Source organism: Ovis aries, chromosome 4 (assembly GCF_016772045.2).
Source record: "Ovis aries strain OAR_USU_Benz2616 breed Rambouillet chromosome 4, ARS-UI_Ramb_v3.0, whole genome shotgun sequence".
Lineage (NCBI taxonomy): Eukaryota > Metazoa > Chordata > Mammalia > Artiodactyla > Bovidae > Ovis > Ovis aries.
The window spans coordinates 58,315,901-58,341,961 of NC_056057.1; the positions used below are offsets into that span (position 1 = coordinate 58,315,901).

The following is a 26,061-nucleotide window of genomic DNA, read 5'->3' on the forward strand; positions in this document are numbered from 1 at the left end:
AACCACTGTACTTATGTATTTTACTTGATGTTGACAAATCATAGATGACATAACTTTCAAAAAATAAAACCAGTAATATTAAACTTGTCTCATTAACTAAATTGTTTGAAAGTGAACTCTTAAAACATTTCTGAGCTGAATACTTTTTAAAACTGCCACACTGAAAGTAAGAGAACTTCAATTTCCCTATTTTCTGAGAATTTTGCATGCTAAATCTCTTCAGTGGTGTCTTACTCTTTGCAACCCTATGGACCATAGCCCATCAGGCTCCTCACATAAAAGGTAAAAGCCTTTCTAAATTATAGCAACATACAGATATACAAAGAGGAAGGGAGAACGCTTATAGCATTTATTCTAAAACTTTAGTCATGGGTCAAGAGTAAACACAGAAATATAAAATTCATGAATGGACACAAAATTCTTACTTGATTAGGTCTCAAAACAGGCAAACAAAAAATACTCACATGCCAGATTCTCTGCTTTCTCTTGGTCAGCTGGCTTCTCTATTAACTATTGCTTCATTTATAGAGATCAATGATCAGGTCATAAAGTCAAATTTCTAACAACTACTGGGAAAGAATGTATTGACCCCCAGAAATCCAAACTCAAAACGTAAAGCTGGTAGAGAGGCAACTGAAAATTAAAATAGCAGAGAGGAAGCAAAGTTTTATTGCCATTTTGGGTTTACCTTTGGAAGCCAAGAGAAGACTACCCTGGGTGTAAGTTGCCCATGGAGTGCACTTCTCTCCTTATGAAATTTTTCTGGCTCTGATGCCTGAATCCACTGAGCATGCTCAGTGGAACCTCCAAAACTGTTAAAAGATCATTTTTTTGGAAAAGGTAAAATCATGACTCTCATATGGATTTTAAAGTGAGCATGTGTTGAAGATTTTATTTTACTCATTCAACGAGGGAATCAGGTAGTTAGTGTAACTGGCTTAAAGGAAAAGTCAAAAGGCATTAATTTCTATGAAGGAAAAAGGAATGAAAGGAGGGCATGGCAACCCATTCCAGTATTCTTGCCTAGAGAATCCCATGGACAGAGCAGCCTGGCGGGCTACCGACCATAGGGGTTATAAAGAATTGGACACACTGAAGCAACTTAGCTGCAGCAGCAGCGACTTAGCAGCAGCATCAGCAACTTAGCACAGCACAGCACAAAAAAGGAATGAGGGAAGTCAACTGAAACTCTTCCAGACCAGACAGAATGTGCATGTGCATCAATTATAAAAGCTGTAAAATAGTGCAAAGATAATGAAAGGCTAAAGTCTAATGCATAGTTTCCCACTGAAACACAAATTTATTTATTCTATAGTCTGTTCTTCTAGATGTCTTTATATAGCATCTGTTCATGTCTCCTGTAGATCCTACAAATGTTTAATTGCTCTTCTTATAAAACCTGGCTCTCGTATGATTAGCAGTTGAGAGAAGATTCCTACTTGTATGGTAAAATGCAATTTTTAAATAAATTTAAGATTTTATTTTATATTGAGGTATAGTTGATTTACAATGTTGTATTAGTTTCAGGTGTACAACAAAGTGATTTAGTTGTACATATCTCGGAGAAGGCAATGGCACCCCACTCCAGTACTCTTGCCTGGAAAATCCCACGGACGGAGGAGCCCAGTGGGCTTCAGTCCATGGGGTCACTAAGAGTCGGACACAACTGAGCGACTTCACTTTCACTTTTCACTTTCATGCATTGGAGAAGGACATGGCAACCCACTCCAGTGTTCTTGCCTGGAGAATCCCAGGGACAGAGGAGCCTGGTGGGCTGCCGTCTCTGGGGTCGCACAGAGTCGGACACGACTGAAGTGACTTAGCAGCAGCAGCAGCAGCATACATATATCTGGGGCTTCCCTGGTGGCTCAGATGGTAAAGAATCTGCTTGCAATGCAGGAGACCCAGGTTTGATCCCTGGGTCAGGAAGATCCCCTGGACAAGTGAATGGCTACCCACACCGGTAGTCTTGCCTGGAGAATTTCATGGATAGAGAAGCCTGGCAGGCTACAGTACATGAAGCCGCAAAGAGTTGGACACGACTGAACAACTAACACTTCATACTTCATACATATATATATGTTCTTTGTCAGATTCTTTTCCCATGTAGGTTGTCCTTTCACAGGGACCATGCTAATCTCTGTATCATTCCGATTTTAGCGTATGTGCTGCTGAATCAAGCATGCAAACTGACTTTATTAACACTTCCCCCTGCTTATAGGATATAAATTACTGCTTGAACTAATTTTTTTCATTTCTCTATTAGTTGTTTGTGTATCATTTATAGATGGTATGCTAAAGAAAAGAGATTGCTCTTTGTTAGGAACAATTGTATTTATAGGCTGAAGTGGAGGGTCCCACAAAGCTCATTTAATTGACTGATTGATTGAATAATTACTTATGGATTGTTCTCCATTGCTAGGCATCATACTTTTAAAAAATGCAGTTTCAACTTTCAAGAATTTAATATTTATCAGGGTCAATAGACAAGGAAATAGTCACCTCCTGATAGCACAGCCTGGGAGGGAAAGTCACCTGAGACAGCTGAGTTCAGTCCTCAAGGAGTTAGCAAGGTTAGTGTTGTTAATAGGTTTCAAGCACAGCAAATAACAAGTGCATGTGTTGGAAGGCCAGAATGCACATAGCACTTGGAAATTATGATTCCCTCTGTGTAGCTGGAGCACAGAATGTGAGAAGAAAACAGAGCAAGAGATGAGGTTGGGAGGAAGACAGGGTCAGCCATGGGATGAGCCGATTGTGACAAGCTAAAGAGCCGGCTGTCTGCTGCAGGTAAAACATTTCAAGCTAGAGAGTTCCAAGATCAAATTTGCATTTTAGAAAGATCTCTCAAGCAGCAGGGTGGGGAAAGGACTGTTAACTATAATGTTTTTCAGTGTATATTCTAATACTTATTTAGTACATATTTTTTAAACAATTTTTCACATTCCCCCTCCCCTGCAATCTTTGTTTACAATGTTCGTAACCACCGCTTTGGTGCATTTTCAGTACGAGGCTGTGACATCGTGATAGAGGATAAATGAGAAGAAATGAAGGGGATAAAATGATATGAAGCATGAGTCAGCAAACTGTGGCTTGCAGGCCAAAGTTCGTTGCCTGTTATTGTAAATAACACTGTATTGGAACACAGCCAAGCCCGTTTGCTTCTGTAGAGTCCTCTGGTTGCTTTTGAGTCCCTACAGAACAAAGCTGAGTACTTGTGAGAGGCTGTCTGGAATGCAAAGGTGAACACGTTTACTATCTGGTACTTCAGTTTGACAACTCCTGATGTGAAGAGTTAAAAGTTTGTCTGTTAACTTATTTAGTTGATTTGATCATATTCCTTGGATCAAAGGATTTATGCAAATGTGTGTGGCCAGTCTCATGAAAAAAATTAAACCTTGAAAACTTTGCTGGTAATAATATGTATGAAGATGACTATATTAATTCCATGTAGAAGATCATCTACCTGATTTTAATTCTTCTCAACATCTTCCAAGAAGAAATACAAAGATCTGGTTTATGTGCTGCAGAGTCTGATTTATTTTTGTTCAAGGAAAGATACTCGATTACAGATACATTTTTAAATATTCTGCATACTTTTAGGACTTTGAATTTGAAAATCTCCAGGATGGTAAGTACAAATTTGAGAATGAAGAATAAATAGTTACAGTGTTTCCTGGATTTCTGGTGTCCTATCTCTGGCTTTAGTACAATGTCTTATTTGTGGGAGAAATACACACAAGTATTTTGTCATTAACAAATGGTAGCCACTCCTTAGAGTCCTTATTCTAAACAAGAACAGCTTGGCTTGGACTGCACCAAATAGGTACCTTACACAGAATACGGGACTCAAAAAGGTTAGACACAAACACTTCACAGCTAGTGTCCCAGAAGCTGCTTGCTTAGCCATCCTTAGCTAGAACACCTTGAATGTTTGAAAATTTGGAAAAGAAGCAAAAATCAGTTTTATGGTGAAATGTCCTGCAGTGTCTCAGTACCCACCTCAGGAATTGGACTATGACACATGCATCAGTAGCAGTTACTTAATAAGAAATTGCATTGAGGAGTTTAAGGCCAGAGAACAGTGATGTTAAAAAAAAAAAAAGTGTATTTCAGTCCTTGATTGAAATTATACAACATTTTGAGAAAAGTCAATTTGCATAACAGTTGGTGTTTCACCTCCTGGTGTTAAACCCATCTTCCCTACGCTGTCTTTTTGGATCTGTTAATCAAGTTTCCTGTCTTCACTAGACAGCAGCCTAATTGCTTCTGTCCTGCAGAAACCCCTTACTGAGAAAGAGATTTAATTTGTAGCTTAATCCAATATTTTTATGCAGTATGGTAAAAACACTCACTTGTTACAGTATTTTGTCAGCTTCATCATTTGTCTCCTAATAGAATCCCCTCTGATCTGAATCTGACTTCTTTTTTTCTGCTACCTCTGTCTCAACTTTTGGTTTTATTCTTTGACCCAGAATATCCTTTCCTGCCAGAGAAAAACCATCATCATCAGTGTAAGAAATATAGATTGCTTGCCCAAGGGGTACATTTCATTGTACCTGGTGCTGTGGGATTTTACCAGGTTTCATTAGCTTTCCTCCCTGACGTAGAAGAAAAAACATACAACAAGAACAACAAAAAACAAAAATTGACACACAGACACAAAACCTTTACTTAGTGCCATTCCTTGTATTTGTAGAAAATGAAAATCAGTATTCCAAAGTGTGAAGTAGGCACTAATAGGGATCTCAAAACTATGTGACTTAATCAAAAATGTATTCAAGCCTGTAAGCGTATTAGGACTGACCTTTCACCCTGTTTGGTTTTCTGTTTCTTGCCAGCATGACTTTTTCTTCCATCTACCCTTCTCCTTTTTGCCCCCATCTGGCCTTCTGACAGCCGCAGAATGAGTGTTAGCTATGTACTATTATTTGACATCCTTCTTTTTATAAAATTGAATTTCTTTTGATAAATGTCAGAAGGGGACACACATTCTTCAGTAAAATGAGCTAAGCCTAGAACAGATTTGTCATTGCCATCTCCCTAGCCATCTCTTTTGCTTCTGACAAATACAGTATGTCCTGAGCTTGTCTGTCCTTGGTGACCTTAAAGAAATGGAAAAGTGATCCCATCCTTTCTGATTTCAGTACCATGAATTGTCACAGATGGCAAGTTAGAAATGATTAAAATGTTTACATATTCCTCCTTTGTTTGCTGTCCTCTCCAGGCAAATGTATAGAAGGATGGCAGAACAAAGCAATGAGACAGGCTTCACAGTAAATAAGACTAGCTTGCATTTTGATTTAAAAACTTTTAATATTGTAAAGATTCTATTAGTTTTTATTTTCCAAATCCTTTAGCATCCCTACAGAGGGATCAATTTTTAAAATAGCTGACTCTTCATCACTGAATTCTTCTCTATATGAATCATATTAAAAAAAAAACAGGAAATTTGCATAAACTTTATTCCAGGGGAGGGGAGGAAGAATATCTTTTTCCTTTACCTTTCTAAGTTCTCTATTGGGATCCCTATAACAAAAGGAAGATTAGCAAGAGAAAAACATGTTAATCTATTAAATGTAAGTTTTATGTGACACAAGAGGCTTCATAAGGAAACTCAAAGAATGGTTAAACCTGAGTGTTTTTATGCTAGATTTGATGATGAGTGGAAAGTTCTGGAAAGACACAATGGGATAGAGTATGAATGAGCTGTATAGGCAGAGGGACCATGGGCGTGGGATAGGAACTGTACACTTGGATTCTTCCCTGTGGCTCTCTATCTTTAGAGATTAGGATATTCCTTTCCTCCAGGTATAGGGAGGGCACTTCTCATTGAATGTTTTATGACCTGCTTCAGGGGAAGTAAAAAAGTCCTTCCTTTACATGGCTTTTTTCAAATTTCAACAGCTAAAAATAACTAATACGCTAAGTTGCAATATTTGGGAGGTACCCTGCGTAATGTCAACTATAGGAAAATGTACAACGTAAGAGTGGTGAGTTAAGTTTTACTCGGGATCTTACTGGAGACTATAGTCTGCACACTTAGTTCACACTATAGTTTGCTATGGTGACAGCTCCCTTCCGGGAACAAGTCTTCTGTCTATATTCTTCTAGGCATCCAGGAGAAGGCCAAAGTTTCTTTCTGAGTCTCCTGGGCATTGTTTTCAGCTGGAAATAATCTGCATGCCAACAAGACATTTTGGGGTGGCAATTTTTGCTCCCCTGAACCTGTCTTGAATCTTCTTACAAGAGAGTGATCATTCTTTCTCTAAGAACATGATATTATTGTTAGTTATTCCAATGTCAAAACTGCTTAAGAGCAGAAATAGGAGATAAAATGAGTACATGCCAGTAATGATATATTATCCTATTTTCAGGTAGTTGGTCCTAGAAATAATAGGAAGTCCCTCTTTCTCAGATCTGGCTGAAGGCCTATTGTTGTCACATTACTTTTCTTTGAATTTCAAGTTAGAAGGAATTTCAGTGTGTGAACTATCAGTAAACACAGGTGTTGCCACCATCAAACCATCACATTACAGTCACCCTGATGGTGCACCCCGAGGGAACTCGGGATGGAGACTGGATTTGTACCTCTATCTATTAGTCAGTCACTGCAGCCACCTCTGATGATATACCCTGAAGAGACTCAAGATGGAGTCTGTCTTCAACCTGAGCACAGGATTCTGACCCCAGATAGCTGAGGTGCATTTCAAAGGGTTGATTTTACTAAGGCCAGACTTTTGCATCTTCCCAAACACAGAAAAGGACTCAATTCCTTAACTTAAGATATCTGGTATTCTTTAATTAACAGTAATCTTTTGATGTTTCCTGCAATGCGTGAGATCTGGATTCGATCCCTGGGTGGGGAAGATCCCTGGAGAAGGAAATGGCAACCCAATCCAGTATTCTTACCTGGAAAATCCCATGAATGGAGAAACCTGGTTCATGGAGTCACAAAGAGTCAGACATGACTGAGCAACATCACTTTCTTTCTTTCCTTCTTTTGATGTTTCAACTATCTGGTGTTTGTTGCAAAACCTTCTGTATGTCCTAGTTTCTGCCCCTTCAGAACAGTCCCTTAGAGTTATCTGAGACACTCTGTCCTAGGCTTAAGTCCTCAGTTTTGTCCGTGGAATAAAACATATCTCTCAACTTTAAGGTTGTGAATTTTTTTTCAGTTGACAAATGTTAGCTATGTGAGAACGATTTCAACTAGACATTACAGATGAGTCATCAATGTTCATTCATCTCATACATCATTGAATAAAATGGAACATTCATCAACTTTATTTCTTTAACAAACTGTTACTAGTTTCTTCTGTATGTGGATGAGGTGTTAAGCATGGAATGGGTGGAAAACTAAACAGACAAGGTTCTTGCCTTCATGGGACTTGTAAGCAGACAAGTAAGTTAAACTAAAGATTATAATATTGTCATGAAGGAAATAAATAGGAAGATATAAAAAATAATAAAATAAGGAAGGCCTACTTTGGATTGCAGTGTGAAATGTCGAAGGCTTTACTTTACGTAATAATTTAACACCATATTTGTGGATATTGATCATGTACTGAGTACCTACTAACCATCACAACAATTTTAATGCAAAGGGTCTTATTGTTATTCCAGATTACAATGAGGAAACTGAGGCACAGAGAGGTTTAGTAATCTGCCCAAGATCACAAAGATAATATGAAAGAGCCAAAATTTATCCTAGGTGATCTAGCTCCAGAGCCTGGCCCTTAACTTCTATTGTTACTGCAATAGATGCAACAATTATTACACAAATTACTTAAGCGCTGAATTCTGTGTTTGGTAATTGAGATACAAATATGGATCATTGCTCTCAAGAAACTCACAATTTAGAGGGGGAGACAGAATGATAATTACAATGCATTGGGATAAATACAATACTAGAAATATAAACAAATTACATTATGAACACTGCGGATGCAACAACACGATGGTGGTGTTTTCTTATTAAAAAAACGAAAACAACTAATAGAGATAGCAATCCATGGTGAAGTTTAGAAAGGGCCGCTAAATTTGCTAAGGCAAATGGGAAATTAAAACTTTGCTAATGACTGCTTCCAAACTTGTGGAAATTTGTTGGTTCTTATAAGCCAAATTTCATTAACCCTCAACAATGCTAGCTTTCTCTCCACCCCACCACACAGAAATAGAATTTGGAAATGGGAGGGAAACAACTGTGTTGAAGTGGGCAATTAAGCACTACAATTATGGTCTAAGTTGTACACTATTGTTTGATTAAATTTACTTTTCTTTCCCCAGAAGTCTCATTATTATTCACTCTTCAAGCCTAACTCCATAATCCCAAACCCTGCCATATTCTCATCTCCTTATTAATATTTCCCAGATGTCTTGTAGGTAACATGTTAACCCATGGTAGTAATGTCTTCCCAGACTCTTAGGGTTCAAAGTGTCTCCCTGTCCTTCATGTGTATATTAGTTTCCTAGAGCTGCTGGGGAAATTTGCCACAAACTAGGTTATTAGAAAGCAGAAACTGATTTTCTCAGAGTTTAAGAGGCCAGAAATTAAAAATCAAAATAGCAGAGGCATGCTCCTCCCAAATGTTCTAGGGGAGGATTTTATTTTGCCTCTTGTCTCTTCTGATGGCCCCAGGTGTTCTTTCATTTTGGGGAGCAAAACTCCAATCTCTGCCTTCATATTCACATGGCATTTTCCACTTTCTATCTAAGCCCTCTACTTGACGAGACCTTAGCCTTGGTCTATTAAAACTGCAAATTCAGGAAATGATTTTGTACATCCCCCCTTCCCATCTGGGCTTCCCTGATAGCTCAGTTGGTAAAGAATCCACCTGAAATGCAGGATGCCCTGGTTCGATTCCTGGGTTGGGAAGATCTGCTGGAGAAGGGAAAGGTTAATCACTCCAGTATTCTGGCCTGGAGAATTCCATGGACTGTATAGTCCTTGGAGGCACAAAGAGTTGGACTCGACTGAGGGACTTCCACTTTCACTTTTCCATCTACACACAAAGACGTGAAGAAACACTAATGTGGTTTCTAACAGTTCAAGGTCGAGTTCCTAGGATGACTAGTCCACCCTCTTAAACTCAAGGCTGTCCAAAGAATTTCCTGTTTGCTTCAGTTCAGTTCAGTTGCTCAGTCATGTCTGACTCTTTGCGACCCAATGAATCGCAGAATACCAGGCCTCCCTGTCCATCACCAACTCCCGGAATTTACCCAAACTCATGTCCATTGAGTCGGTGATGCCATCCAACCGTCTCATCCTCTGACGTCCCCTTCTCCTCCTGCCCTCAATCTTTCCCAGCATCAGGGTCTTTTCAAATGAGTCAGCTCTTTGCACCAGGTGGCCAAATTATTGGAGTTTCAGCCTCAATATCAGCCCTTCCAATGAACACCCAGGACTGATTTCCTTTAGGATGGACTAGTTGGATCTCCCTGCAGTCCAAGGGACTCTCAAGAGTCTTCTCCAACACCACAGCTCAAACCATCAATTCTTCTGCACGCAGCCTTCTTTATAGTCCAACTCTCATAATGATACATGACTACTGGAAAAACCAGAGCCTTGACTAGACGGACCTTTGTTGACAAAGTAATGTCTCTGCTTTTTAATATGCTGTCTAGGACATTAAGTGTATATCCTGTGCAAGCGTCTTTTAATTTCATGGCTGCAATCACCATCCAGAGTGATTTTGGAGCCCAAAAAAATAAAGTCTGACACTGTTTCCACTGTTTCCCCATCTATTTCCCATGAAGTGATGGGACCGGATGCCATGATCTTCGTTTTCTGAATGTTGAGCTTTAAGCCAACTTTTTCACTCTCCACTTTCACTTTCATCACGAGGCTTTTTAGTTCCTCTTCACTTTCTGCCATAAGGGTGGTGTCATCTGCATATCTGAGGTGATTGATATTTCTCCCGGCAATCTTGATTCCAGCTTGTGTTTCTTCCAGTCCAGCGTTTCTCATGATATACCCTGCATAGAAGTTAAATAAGCAGGGTGACAATATACAGCCTTGATGTACTACTCCTTTTCCTATCTGGAACCAGTCTGTTGTTCCATGTCCAGTTCTAACTGTTGCTTCCTGACCTGTATACAGATTTCTCAAGAGGCAGGTCAGGTGGTCTGTATTCCCATCTCTTTCAGAATTTTCCACAGTTTCTTGTGATCTACACAGTCAAAGGCTTTGACATGGTCAATAAAGCAGAAATAGATGTTTTTCTGGAACTCTCTTGCTTTTTCCATGATCCAGCAGATGTTGGCAATTTGATCTCTGGTTCCTCTGCCTTTTCTAAAACCAGCTTGAACATCAGGAAGTTCATGGTTCACGTATTGCTGAAGCCTGGCTTGGAGAATTTTGAGCATCACTTTACTAGTGTGTGAGATGAGTGCAATTGTGTGGTAGTTTGAATATTCTTTGGCATTGCCTTTCTTTGGGATTGGAATGAAAACTGACCTTTTCCAGTCCCGTGGCCACTGCTGAGTTTTCCAAATTTGCTGGCATATTGAGTGCAGCACTTCCACAGCGTCATGTTTTAGGATTTGAAATAGCTCAACAGGAATTCCATCATCTCCACTAGTTTTGTTCGTAGTGATGCTTTCTAAGGCCCACTTGACTTCACATTCCAGGATGTCTGGCTCTAGGTGACATCCTGTTTGCTTCAGCCAGCACCTAATGATAGGCTTATCTTCCAGTCTCTGTGTGAGGGTAGGAGCCTAACTCTGATAAGTGACAGTTAACAAGTCCAGAGAAAGATAGAGGAAAACAATAGAATAGGAAAGACTCGAGATCTCTTCAAGAAACATAGATATTCCAAGTGAATATTTCATGCAAAGATGGACACAATAAAGGACAGAAATGGAATGGACCTAACAGAAGCAGAAGATATTAAGAAGAGGTGGCAAGAATACACAGAAGAACTATACAGAAAAGATCTTAATGACCCAGATGTGATGACTCATCTAGAGCCAGGTATCAGGGAAAGTGAAGTTAAGTGGGCCTTAAGAAGCATCACTGCAAACAAAGCTAGTCCAGGTGATAGAATTCCAGCTGAGCTATTTCAAATCCCAAAAGATGATGCTGTGAAAGTGCTACACTCAGTATGCTAGCAAATTTGGAAAATTCAGCAGTGGCCACAGGACTGGAAAAGGTGTTTTCATTCTAATTCCAAAGAAAGACAATGCCAAAGAATGTTCAAACTAGTGCACAATTACACTCATCTCACACGCTAGCAAAGTAATGCTCAAAATTCTCTAAGCTAAGGTTCAACAGTATGTGAACTGAGAATTTCATGATGTTCAAGCTGGATTTAGAAGAGGCAGAGGAACCAGAGGTCAAATTGCCAATGTCTGTTGGATCAAAGAAAAGGCAAGAGAGTTCCAGAAAAACAACTACTTCTGCTTCATTGACTATGCTCAAGCCTTTGACTGTATGGATCACAACAAACTGGAAAATTCTGAAAGAGATGGGAATACCAGAACACCTGACCTGCCTCCTGAGAAATCTGTATGCCCATCAAGAAGCAACAGTTAGAACTTGTCATGGAACAATGGACTGGTTCAAAATTGGCAAAGAAATACGTCAAGTCTGTATACTGTCACCCTGCTTACTTAACGTTTATGCAGAGTATATATCATGTGAAATGCCAAGCTGGATGAATCACAAACTGGAATCAAGATTGCAGGGAGACATACCAATAGCCTCAGATATGCAGATGACACCATCCTTATGACAGAAAGCAAAGAGGAAGTAAAGAGCCTTTTGATGAAAGTGAGAGGAGAATGAAAAAGCTGGCTTAAAACTCAAGATTCATAAAATGAAGATCATGGCATCTGGTCCTGAAACTTCATGGCAAATGATGGGGAAACAATGGAAAAAGTCAGAGACTTTGTTTTGGGGGGCTCCAAAATCACTCCAGATGGTGACTGCAGCCATGAAGTTAAAAGACGCTTGCTCCTTGGAAGAAAAGCTATGAACAACCTAGACAGCATATTAAAAAGCAGAGACATCACTTTGCCAACAAAGGTCCCTCTAGTCAAGGCTATGGTTTTCCAGTACTCATGTATGGATGTGAGAGTTGAACTATAAAGAAAGCTGAGCACCGAAGAATTGATGCTTTTGAACTGTGGTGTTGGAGAAGACTCTTGAGAGTCCTTTGGACTGCAAGGATATCAAACCAGTCAATCCTGAATATTCATTGGAAGGACTGATGCTGAAGCTGAAGCTCCAATACTTTGGCCACCTTATTTGAAGAGCTGACTCATTAGGAAAGACACTAATGCTGGCAAAGACTGAAGGCAGAAGGGAGTGATAGAGCCTGAGATGGTTGATGGTATCACTCACTCAACAGGTATGAATAAGCTCCAGAAGATGGTGAATGACAGGGAAGCCTGGCATGCTGCAGTCCATGGGGTCACAGAGTCAGACACAACTGAGTGACTGAACAACAGCAACAAATGCAGATGGATTTCACATGGACCAAACCTCCCTCCCTCTGCTTCCAACTTTTCATAAACTTCCACTTCCTGGCTGCTGCTCAATGCCCCACGTTTCTCCTTTCTCTTTCCCTACTCTTTTAGTCTTTAATACAGTCACCCCTGCACAAGTTGAAGTTGAATTCATTTATAAAGGAGCCTCTTCCCTATTGTGATGGTTTGTTACTGATTAAAGCCTGTCTTTATCATTTAATTAGTGTCTGGCTTTATCTCTGACATTTACAGTGACACTCTCATTGTACACAGGGCTTATCCTAATCTAGTATGTTCTTATCACAATCCTTACCTTATTTACATTTGCAAAGGATCTATTTCTAAATAAAGGCATATTCTCAGGTTCTGGTAAAAAGAAATTTTAGGGGAACACAATTCAATCTTCAAAACCCCCATATCCAATTAGTCACTGTGGCAAACTCTTAATTGTCCACCTAATATCCAATGCCTATTTATCCCATGCTAATTTTTTCTTTTTCCAAAAAGACATTGTGATCAGCTCCTAACTATGGACCATGGTCACTCCTAGGGAACCAGGACCCTCCAGTCCTCAACTTTCCCAGCTTTCACTGCAGTTTGAGGCTGACAAGTGAGAAAGCCTCTGGCCCATGACACCTAAAGTTGGCTGTGAAAGAGAGGATCGTTCAGCAGCATGGGGCAAAAACCAAGGGAACTGAGAATTTCCCTGATATAGGCAAGCTTCTGCACAAACACCTGCAGCCACCTGCATTTTCTTGAGTAAAATAAGTGTCTATGTGTTAAGCCCTATATAGCAGAAATTCTGTTTGTTGCATACAAATTCATTTCTTATTGATTTGCTCACCAAGCTCAGTTAATTTTCTTTTTGAAATCTCTCTCCTATTCATTGCTTCCTTTCCTTTCAATCAAGTCTTCATCATTTCTCGGTAGGCAATTATAACATCCTCATTAGCCTCCCAGCCCCCCTGCCTCATTCAAGTCTCATCTGTTCCCTGTGGGTCCACCAGAGTAATTGTTCTGCAACACAGATCGTGCCCTCTGCTCAGAAACATTCCTCAGCTCCCAATTACTCAGAGAATAAAGTCTAAAATTGTCTGCATTAATGATCTGGCCTTAATCTATTGTTTTCTAGTTTCATTTACTTCCGTATCTCTCATTCGCTCTACCCTTGGCACCACCAGATGACTTTCTTAGTGCATGCGTGCCTGTGTGATAAGTTGCTGCAGTCTTGTCCGACTCTGCAACTCTATGGATTGTAGCCCTCTGTAGCTATGCTCCTCTGTCCACGGGATTCTCCAGACAAGAATACAGGAATGGGTTGCCATGCCCTCCTACAGGGTATCTTCCTGACCCAGGAATTGAACCTGTGTCTCTTAGGTCTCCTGCATTGGCAGGTGGGTTCTTTACCACTAGCGTCACCTGTGTATTTTCATATCTCAGCCTCTTTCTTCCATCTGGATTAATTTGGGGGACTCCTGTTGATCCCTCAGAATCCAGCCCAAATGTGTCCTCCTCCATGAAGGCCTCTGTAGTCATCCAGTAGGATTTTAATCCTTGAACCCACAGAGGATGTCATGCTCTATTTCAGGAAGCCCCTAGCTTTAAAATGTGTGACTTGCAAATAAGTTGCACTTCCATCTACTGTGCATTTACACAGCTAACTCCTCCTTCCCATGCTGAGTGTAGACTTTCCTCCTTCAATGATAAACATTTCACACCATCACGAGGGCCTTCTACCTGACAGCCAAATGTTTGATCTTGATGGCTTCATCATCTCGATCCCTCTGCAGTGCCCATGCAATTATTTGGATATCCTAGTGCATTCACTCAATATTTTATAAACATGAAAGTGATACTACTAATGAAAATATAATTGGCACCAACATTAAAATCATGAAATGGGCTCAGATTTGCTGTACCTTTGACTTTAATCAGATACTAATTGCACTTAAATTGGTCCACCATGATTAACTGTGAAGAAATGGTACAAAATTAGAGAATATGTAGAAAATGAGAGAGTATATTGTTGCAGGTTATAACTTGAAGTCCAAGTCTAGTAATGGGAAAAGGAGATGCATTTTACATGATGGATTAAATGAGCTGCAAAATATAGTGCAATTATCCAAAGGCATAAATAATATCACAGATCCTATAGCTGTTGATTGGAATACACCTTAGTAGAAATACTTTTATCAAGAAAAAAAAAGAGAATTGGTGCTTTATTTTTTTTTAAAGCAAAAATGTTTAAAAGTTACAGACCACAAAGCTAGCATCACATTTTCTGCAAAATCTCCATTAGCAAGTCCTTCTCTCCAAAATGGAAATAACTTTTTAAAAAGAATTCTAAAAGTCATCTAAAGGAGATAAAGAACTCTCAGTTGAAGTAAGAAATTACTTTAGAAAATTACTTTTATTGTCTCTATTTAACATTTAATCTATGTTTTTAATTTTTAGAAAATGTTAAAAATCCTCATGTACACATGCTAGAACACTTAAGGATAAAATAAACTGCACATTTGTATCATAATTACAGCTTGCATCACATATTGAGCCCACATAAAGAGAATGCTCCACATAGCTGGTACATCTGTAGCTCAGCTTCTGTAGGCACAGTACAAGGGAGATGTTAATTAATTGGACTTCAGGAGAACAAAGAATTCCTGATCAAATAAGTTTAGGAAGGCCATTTACTAAGTCCCTGTCTAGGAGATTCAAAATACACATTAGCATATTAAAGAAGTCCCTTGTTTAAAATAAATCCATTTAACTTTGTTTAATTATTTATTTGTAAAAGAAATTTTTTTCCGCTCAACACACCTATTAACAAGCCTTTCCCAACAAAGAACACAAGACTGTATAAAAAATTGAACAGCTTTCCCTTAATCTCAATTTAAGAAAATTAAATGATGGATTTCATGGAAAGAAAGATGTCTTATTTTGAATTTTCTGCTGTGCCTAGCACAGTGTTTAGTACAAAAGCTCTCAACAAATGCTTAACAATTATTTAACTTAATGAGAAGAAAAAAAGGAAGACAATTTGGAGTGTCTGGAGCTCTGAAAGAGCTTTGAAACCTACTTGACTTCCAACTAGTGATCTTTGGTGTGTGTGCACTAATATATATGTTGAAAATTTACAATTCTAACCTTTTAAACATGTACAGTTCAGGGGCATTAAGTACATTCACATCATTGTGCAACTACCACCATTGTTTCTCTCCAGAACCTTTTCATCATCCCCAACAGAAACTCTTTGTCTATTGCAGGGGAGGAAAAAAGTTTTCCTCTACCCTCTTAGGGTCCCTGGATGGGTCTGAAAACCAAGCTGACGAAGACAGGTTAATAGGAGAAGAACATGCAAATTGATTTTATGCAAGTTTTATGTGACTTGAGAGCCTTCATAAGGAAATGAAGACCCAAAGAAATGGTTAATCCTGAGTGTTCTCATACCAGACGTAAGGAAGAGGGAAAAGCTGTGGGAAGATGTGAGGGGACAATGGTGAGTCAAGTATGGTAAACTGGGGGAATCTAGCAAGGCCAGTTAGTTCAGATTCTTCCTAGTGCCCTCCTCCTTAGAGATAAGGAGACTTTTCTCCAGATATAGGAATGGGACCTCTCACCTAACCTGCCTCTTGAGAAATCTGTATGCAGGTCAGGAAGCAACAGTTAGAACTGGACATGGAACAACAGACTGGTTCCAAATAGGAAAAGGAGTACGTCAAGGCTGTATATTGTCACCTTGCTTATTTAACTTATATGCAGAGTACATCAGGAGAAATGCTGGACTGGAGGAAGCACAAGCTGAAATCAAGATTGCCGGGAGAAATATCAATCACCTCACATATGCAGATGACACCACCCAGAAAGTGAAGAGGAACTAAAAAGCCTCTTGATGAAAGTGAAAGAGGAGAGTGAAAAAGTTGGCTTAAAGCTCAACATTCAGAAAACTAAGATCATGCCATCCAGTCCCATCACTTCATGGGAAATAGATGGGAAACAGTGGAAACAGTGTCAGACTTTATTTTTTTGGGCTCCAAAATCACTCTGGATGGTGATTGCAGCCATGAAATTAAAAGACACTTACTCCTTGGAAGAAAAGTTATGACCAACCTAGATAGTATATTCAAAAGCAGAGACATTACTTTGCTGACTAAGGTCCGTCTAGTCAAGGCTATGGTTTTTCCTGTGGTCATGCATGGTTGTGAGAGTTGGACTGTGAAGAAGGCTAAGCGCCGAAGAATTGATGCTTTTGAACTGTGGTGTTGGAGAAGGCTCTTGAGAGTCCGTTGGACTGCGAGGAGATTCAACCAGTCCATTCTGAAGGAAATCAACCCTGGGATTTCTTTGGAGGGTATGATGCTAAAGCTGAAGCTCCAGTACTTTGGCCACCTCATGCGAAGAGTTGACTCATTGGCAAAGACTCTGATATTGGGAGGGTTTGGGGGCAGGAGGAGAAGGGGACGACCGAGGATGAGATGGCTGGATGGCATCACGGACTCGATGGATGTGAGTCTGAGTGAACTCTGGGAGTTGGTGATGGACAGGGAGGCCTGGCGTGCTGCAATTCATGGGGTTGCAAAGAGTCGGACACGACTGAGCGACTGAACTGAACTGAACCTCTCACATAGGGGTCTTAAAACTTGCTTCAGGGGAAGGTCAGAGAGTCCTTCTTGCACATATCATCCTCAGATTCCTTCAGCTTGAATGGAATATTCATATTAAATGTGGCAAGTTGCCATATTTTTCAGCAGTGAGTCCTGAACCACATAATTATTAGGCAATAACCCCATTCTCCACACTCCTGAGTTTCTGGAAACCTCTATTCTTTCTCTTTCTAGACATTTGCTAATTCTAGATTCTTCACGTAAGTGGAATCTTACAATACTTCACTTATTCTACTTAGCATAATGTTTCAAAAGTTCATCCACATTACATGACCTATCAGAATTTTATTACTTTTTAAGGCTGAATGATATTTCATTGTATTGAAAGGATTCAAGATGAGCCTTCCCAAAATGTATCACTTTGGCATGTGGGTTATTTTGAGCTGAAGATAATTAAAGCCCAAAAAACCTGGGAAGCAATTTTTTTAACCTTCTTATTAAATATCTGTAAGAAATTAGGTAAGGGCCCTGGCTCAGAGAGAGCACTATCACCAAAGATAACTTTTTATTTGAATGACCTATCTGTATGGCAGGGCAAACATCTAATCACCAAACATCCACTCTTCTTACTGTCCTGTGAATCACCTTCCTCCCCTTTGAAGACCCAGGACCCTATCCTATTCCTTAGCTCTGGGTGGCATATAAGCCTCTATTGCCTGACTACCTTTTGGGGTCTTATATTTTTGAGTACTCCTATATGTACAAAATAAAACTGGTTTTCTCTTGTGACTCTGTCTTATGTCAGTTTGCTCATTAGACTAGCTAAAAACCCTAAGAGGGTAGAAGGAAAAGTGTTCCTCCTCTGTAATATCTACATACTGAAAGGGTACAGAACATGCCACCACAATATATGCCATTGTGGCACATTAATTATTTTGAGCCGAAAGCACTTGAGAAAAGCAATAGATGCAGGAAGGACCCTCTATTTTGTTTTGTCCTTTTTTTTTTTTTTTTTTTTGGCTGTACCACTGGTCGTGCACGATCTTAGTTCCCTAACCGGGGATCGAGCCTGTGTCTCCTGCAGTGAAAGTGTGGAGTCTTAACCACTGGACCACCAGGGAAGTCCCAGGAAGAGATCTCTGATCTCCCTTTTTCTACTTAAAATCGGATCATAAAATTTCCCATTGGAGGAGTGCCATCTCTATACTAGGAAGAGAAGAATGTTTTTATCACAAGACTGGGAGCCTATACTGAAATGAATCTGTACAAATTCTGCTGAAGTAAAACAAACCTATTACAAGAACTTCCATTAGTTTCCCTCATATATTTCAAGTTGCTGTCCCGTAATTTTTTGCCCCTGACCCAAAGCCCTATGTCTTGTCACACCTGCACAATTTCTCATTCTTTATTTAAAAAGGTATGCAAGTTTTGGAACCTCATGTCTTAATTTTCCTTTCGAATATTTCCCATGTACATGGAAAAGTATTAAACATTTGTATGTTTTCTCCTGTTGAGCTGTTCTGTCAGTTTAATTCATAGGCCCAGCCACAGAGACTACAAAGGTAAAAGGAAATTTTCCCTCCCTTATAGACCACATTTTGTTAATTAATTCTTCTGTTGATGGGCACTTGGATTATTTCTACTTTTTGACTATTGTAAATAAGAAGTGTAAAACAAATAATATGGCTCACTATCCAGTTCTATGAGGATAGGAGTTTCAGGTCATTAGCCACTGTATTAGCTGACTGACAGTAAACCCTAAAAGAAATTCAGGATGGAAAACAGGTAATGCACTCCATGCTTTGGAAAAATAGACCCCTTAGATAGTTAGAGATATCTCTGGAAAAAATTTTAATGAGCCCAGATTCTTAACTCTTCGCATACACAGAACGGCACTAAAATCATTACCTGAAATACCTGATCCTCGTGACAAGCAGTAAGCTTTTACTGAGATTTATGCTTGACTGCAAGCATTCTATAACCAAAGTGATATAACCAGATATATACATATATCTATGTAATACATATATGTGTGCATACCAAGTCGCTTTAGTTGTGTCCAACTCTTTGCGACCCTATGCTAGGGTCTGTAGCCCACAAAGGTCCTCTGTCCATGGGATTCTCCAGGCAAGAATACTGGAGTGGTTTGCCACTCCTTTCTCCAGGGGATCTTCCCAATTTAGGAATCAAACCTGCATTTCTTATGTCTCTTGCATTGGCAGGCAGGCTCTTTACCACTAGCGCCACTTGGGAAGCCTGTGTATGTGTATATATATATATATATATATATATATATATATATATATATCCTTAAGATCATTACCTCAGTGCTGAGAGATTGTTTCCCAGGCTATAGTCCTCAGTAAAGTCCTTGAATAAAGCTGAAACCCACAACTCTTGCATTGTGCATTTTTCTTTTAGTTGACAGTTCCTGTGAACATTGGTATGCAAGTATTTGTTTGAGCTCCCGCTTTCCAATCTTTTGAGTATACTCCTGGAAGTAGAATGGCTGGATCATATGTTTAATTTTGAGGAATCACTCTATTGTTTTCTATGGTGGCGTACTATTCCCTTTAGCAAAGCATACAGGGTCCAATTTGTTAGCCTCCATACTCATGTACAGATCTGACAGTTTGACCATAAAGAAGGCTGGACACTGAAGAACTGATGCTTTCAAACTGTGGTAATAGAAAAGACTCTTGAAAGTCCCTTGAAAGACTCTTGAAAGTGCCTTGGACAGCAAGGAGATCCAACCAGTCAATCCTCAAGGAAATCAACCCTGAATATTCATTGGAAGGACTGACGCTCAAGCTCAAAAACTTTGGCCACCTGATGTGAAGAACTGACTTATTAGAAAAGAACCTGATGCTGGGAAAGATTTAGGGCAGGAAAAGTGGGCAGGAGGAGAGGATGAGATGGTTGGATGGCATCATTGACTCAATGGACATGAGTGTGAGCAAACGCCCAGAGATAGTGAAGGCCAGGGAAGCCTTGTGTGCTGTAGTACATGGGGTTGCAAAGAGTTGGACATGACTGAGCAAATGAACAACAACCTCATCAACATCAACACCTGTTATTTTCTGCTTTTTGATAACAGCCATTCCAACGGGTATGAAACAGTATCTCATTGAGGTTTTGAATTGTATTTCCTTAATAACTAGGGGTGTTAAACATCTTTTTTATGGGCCTATTGGCCATTTTAATACTTTCTCTGTCCATTTTTGAATTCCAACCATGGCAAGATCAGGGAATGCTTCAGCTTGTCGGTGATCATCTAGACATATAAAATGTTATAAATTATTATTTTAAAATATAATTTGTGGCAGATGATGAAAAGGTACATGATAGAATTTATTAATTTTCTTATCTTTCTCTTTTTCCAGTTCCCATCTGACCTTAGTGAGTAACCAGGTTTATCTGAAGAATGTGACAAAGAAAAATATAAAAAGTAATTTTCTGATTTTTCTGGATTATTCCATTTCTTATAAATTTTCATATGTCTTTTTAAAAAATATAAAATATTTCAAGCATTGTAAATTTTCATTTGAGGATTCCTGGTTGGTGCGGTGGTAAAGAATCTGCCTGCCAATGCAGGAGACATGAATTGGGAAGATCCTCTGGAGCAGGAAATGGCAACCCACTCCAGTATTCTTGCCTGGAAAATCCATGGACAGAGGAGCTATGTAGGCTACAATCCATGGGATTGCAAAGAGTCAGATACGACTAAACGATTAAGCATGCATGCATGCAAATTTTCATTTAACCCAAGATTTTCCCAATTTTTCTCCTTCATGTACTGTTAGGAAACTCCATTAGGAAAAATTGTTGAAGATTTTGAAATGGACATGATTACTTGGTGTCCTTTCAATGGAATATTTGACATCGCCTGGCTCTCCCTTTAGGTTACTTGATCTTCTTGGGGCCTGTGCTTTGAACTGTCTTTGATTTCGCTATTTTATAAATCAGGATATTACAGAAAACTGACTGATTATTCTTGTTCATAATTTGTCATAGAGATACAACTGATTTGCTCTCTATAGAAAAGATATTTCCAGCATTATAATTTACTGCCCATAGAATCTCTATTTTTTACATCTATTAGCAAATTTACTTTAGGATTCCTGATTGTCTTCCATAAGTCTGGAAGTCTGCCTGCAACGATTCTTTTTTGAACAGGCTGCAATAGCTTACTGGTTCCTTTGAGGAAGGAGATAGATGGGCCCTAGACTGAGCAGCTGAAATTTGTTCCCTGTGGATAGATACTCCAAGATGAAGATAATAGCAGGAACTAGAGCGGAGCTGAGCCCCGCCCAGATAAAAGACAGAGACCACATATTACTTGTTCTGGAAGTCATGGAGGTCTTTCCAACTATACATTCCCAGAGAGGGTCCTTGGAGGTCAAAAGGGAGTGATGTCAACCTACCCATAGGCCTCTTCACTAGAATCTATCTTAGCTAAGAGATGTCCATGCAGATACAGGAGGACCCAGATAAACCAAATGCTGAGAACCAGCAAAACGAGATGACTAACCAAAGGAAACCTGGATGAAATGCCCATATAAGTAATTCAAACTACCAGGAGGGCATGGCTCTCTCTGGACCTGCTTGTGTGTCTATCCACTTGTATTCTTTTCCCTCGTAATAAACACTTATTTCACTACTTTCCATCTCTATGGGAATTTGTTTCTATAAAGCTGATGGGCCAGAGCTTCATCTCTGGTCACTAGTCTAGTAGCTAGGATTCAGCACTCTAGCTGCTGCGGCCTGACTTCAGTCTCTGGCCTGGCTTCAATCTCTGGCCGGAAACCTAAATCCCGCTTCAAGCCCTTTGCAAGCTGAGGCCACCCAAGATCGCCCTTGTTAATTAATGAGTCCAATAAAATCTTAAACATATGTTCACTTCGTATTTGACCATTTTTGAAAATCATCCTTGAACAACCTCTTTATTTTCAGTCCTGATTATGTACTTAGTCCCTTTGTGACTTTAAGTAAATTTTTAATGTAAGCTATGTTTTACCTTTGAACAAATTCCATTTTTTCCACTAATAAAGTCAACATTTATAAAGAAAGTCAATATTGCATATTTACCTATTAATCAGATACACATTTATTAACTTTAAGAAGCATTATTTAATGTCATTTCACCTTCTTTCCCTCTCCACTCTGCCAAAGCATTCTAATTGTCTGTTGCTTATCAAATCTAGGAGTCATTTCTCTTTTGGACAAGGTCACTCAGCGAGTAGATTAAGGAAAAGTTGTAGAAACAGTTTGTCTGTTTATCTGAGTTAAATATATCAATATCTGGAGGTCATTATTTTCTTATAGCTTTCTGAATAAACCGAACAAGGGCAAACTGGGTGAGACTACAATTAGTGCTGGCCCTGCCTCAATGACTATTTTACCAATGACTGTTATGTCTACTGTGGGGATGATTTAAATTAATTTTTATTGAACACATGCTGGTTTTCAAGCATTTCTACTGTATTATTTAAATTAGATGATACAGTGAAAGTGCCTGAAAAACAGCATGAGTCTGCGTTCAAGGGCCAAATTAAGATCTATAACTTAGAGTTACAGGGAAAATAATTTCACTGAATATAAAAGAGCAACTTTTTAAGGGCTCTCCCAAAATGGAGCAATATATTTCATGAGGCAGAAGAAAGCAGAGCGGTTAAGAAGAAGTTTGATGTCAGGCAGACCTATATGTGTATTCCAAGTCCATCGTACACTAATTTCATGACCTTAAAAAAGCTTCTTTTTAGTTCCCTTATCTGTAAAATTTAAAAAAAAGTATCTACTTCATAGTGGTTTATTTTTTTCTCTCTGAGCAGTTAACAACCTTCTCATACTTTTCCACCTACATAGTATGTCTTCACCAAGTCTGTGTCCACTCTGTTGAGGTGGATATTCTGGTAGAATAGAAGGCAATTTGCTACTGGGATTGAGAGTCAACTTACCAAGTTTTTTTTTAACAGAGACAGGTTGAGAGGCAGCTAGAACATTCTGGGAGTTTTCATTGATGGACTCCAGGGTCAAGGCGAGGATAAGCTTTGATGAGTTTACTGGGAGTCTAGTCACAGCTTGAAGCTCCTCATAGGTCTTTGGGTTTCAGTGGAGGGCAATGCTTTAGGCCTAAAATTGCTACAGAGTAGTCTAGAAGAACCGTAGAGCCAAAAAAGAGTGAGAAAAATCCAACCTCCTTCACAATGTTTTTATGAAGAGTAAAAGGGGTAACACTTTTAAGTGTTTCTAGCACAAAATCTGGTGCACAGTGAGACTTCAAGTGGCACTTTCTAAAAAACACTATTATCATTTTGTCTGTGATCCAAGGAGAATGAGAAACACATGGAATGGAATTAGCTCAGTTGAGCCCAGACTAGATCATCAATCCCCAGCTAATCCACAGAGATTAACAAACATATATGTTTGTTGTTTTGAGCCAGCGAGTTTTAAGATGGCTTGTTATTCAGCATTGGATAACTAATACTCGAAGATCACTTTCAGTTCCAACATAATATAATTCCATAAGAGTGTAGTACACCTCTTTGTCTCTCTTATTTGGAAGCTGAATTACAGACACTTCCCAACCATGAAGTGAAGAGTAAAATGTATCAGTTCTCAATACTGAAGTTTATACAATCGCTGTCTCAAGAATCTACACTTGATAACTATTATACGTCCTGTTTCTTTCACAATTCTCTGATAGCTTATCTCTCAGACGGATATGATGTGGCTTATTACCACAAAAAAGCCAGTCTGTATTGCAAGTACTCAATGATTTGTCAATTAATTTAGAAAGGACTGCTTGGTGTTTCCAAAAATATTGAAACCCACATTCTTAAGCATTTAAACATTAACTTTTATGATCTGTTCCTGCCATTCCTAATGGAAGAAGAGAAGAAATCTTTACAGACTTCTAATAGTTTCTGCATCCTCAGGAGTCTAGGAGTTCTCAGTTTAAGACTCTAATTAATTTTAATTATTTATGCTCAATGATAATCTTTGTGTTTCATATTTTGAATTTTAATGTAATCTTAGTTATGTATCAGGAAAATGCAAATAATAAATCTTACTTATTTGGGACTGATTATTCAAATCATTATTTCTCTTTCTTTTTAATTTTTCTCAATTTCAAAAATTATCTCCCTCACAGAAATCAAATAGGTCACTGAAAATAGATAGACCACACAGTTTTATTTTATATTACATGATGGAAAGTATTAGAATACTTTAAACACAATTTTCAATTAAACTATGTGTTTAAACAGTAATTCTTTTCTTTATTCCCATGTTAGCATAGTAGAGTTTAGGCTATGCTTACGCAGTTTAAAGGAACAATAAAATTTAAGCGGGGTTTCCCAGGTGGTGCTAGTGATAAAGAAGCTGCTGCCAATGCCGGAGACCTAAGAGATACTGGTTTGATCCCTGGGTTGGGAAGACCCCCTGGAAGACGGCACGGCAACCCACTCCAATATTCTTGCCTGGAGAATCCCAGGAGAGAGAAGCCTGATGGACTACAGTCCATAGGGTCGCAAAGTCTGACATGACTGAAGTGACTTAGCTCTGCTGTGCTGCTGCTGCTGCTGCTAAGTCACTTCAGTCGTGTCCAACTCTGTGCGACCCCATAGACGGCAGCCCACCAGGCTCCGCCGTCCCTGGGCTTCTCCAGGCAAGAATACTGGAGTGGGTTGATGCACACAAAGTTTAATTAAGTGACAAGCTTAGTTTGAAAGAATTAAGTTGTCGAACTGAATTCAGCCTGTTCTTCTAAATTGTTTTCTAAGTTTGGTGGAAGAGTAAACTGTTGAGACTCTAAAATTGCTTATGTTGGTCTTTCTATTCAAAAACCCTAGTTTCCCCTACTAATTATTAATTTACAAGTCAAGGGTAACAGGGATAAAGGAATGAACTAAACGGTGATTGCTAAGACTTTTTTTTAGGTTCCTGATATTAATCTCCTCTATCATGTTTAACAACTCACTGAATATTTATGCCAAAAGATGCTTATTTGTGGGTATTTGGTCATTCTTTCTTTCCTGGGAATTGATGGGGTGGATCTCTGACAATCAGGTTTCCTCTACAAGAGTTTGACCAATCGGTATAGCTGATTGTAAGACAGGCAAGTTCTTAGTTGTAAACAACACAAAACGACTCTGGGATATTTGAAAATAAAAAAAATAATTATTGCAAGAATTTAGGAATGTTCACAGAATCCCCTAGAAGACCTGAAAAACTGGGCTTGGGAAAAAATGAGCAACAACTAAAGGAGACCATAGCAGGACAGTCAGAGTCATGCTGCAGAAAGAATCTGGGTAACATGTAACTGCTGTCATTGTCCTGCAGACATCACTGTAACACCGGATATTGGAAGCTGCTACTGGAACTAGTGCCACAGAGAACTAGATGCTAGGGTCATTGGCGCCACAGTTATAGAAAAAAAAATTCTGAAATGTTTGTATCACTTGTTGCAAATTCAAAGTTTCAGACAAGAGGATCTGCTTTTTATCAAGTGAGTTCAATTGAAAGGAAAGCTGTAGAAGACTTCATCTGTGCCCCAAGTTCAAGTCACATTATCCAATCCAGTTTTACTGTGGTTATTTATCAACTGGCACAGGAATCAGAAGGGAGAACAATGTGATGAATTGGTACCATAAAGTTCAAAATAATTGAGGCAGTCAGTCACTCTGGGCTGTTCTCTTGAATGACAGAGATGTAAACTAGGGAGCCATGGAATTTCTACCTACCATGTGGCTGGGAAGCACAGAAAATATATCTGTAGAAAAAGAGAACAAAGCAATTTATAGAGAGACTCAGAGTTGAGACATAGAGAAAGTTCTGTTGGCTTCGGCCCCTAGCTGCATTATACTACCCTTGTTGTTTAGTTGCCAAGTCGTGTTCAACGCTTTGTGACCCCATGGACTGCAGCAAGCCAGGCTTCCCTGTCCTTCATCACTCCCAGAGCTTGCTCAAACTCATGTCCACTGAGTTG

The 26,061-nt window shown here is 39.2% G+C and overlaps 1 non-coding gene across 1 annotated transcript; it reads right to left on the reverse strand.

Annotated features, from left to right (window-relative positions):
* Positions 1-2,079: 2,079 nt before the first annotated feature.
* LOC114114638 (U6 spliceosomal RNA) lies at positions 2,080-2,184 on the reverse strand. The gene has a single exon (XR_003589259.1). It is a non-coding gene; the product is annotated as a U6 spliceosomal RNA (small nuclear RNA).
* Positions 2,185-26,061: the final 23,877 nt, after the last annotated feature.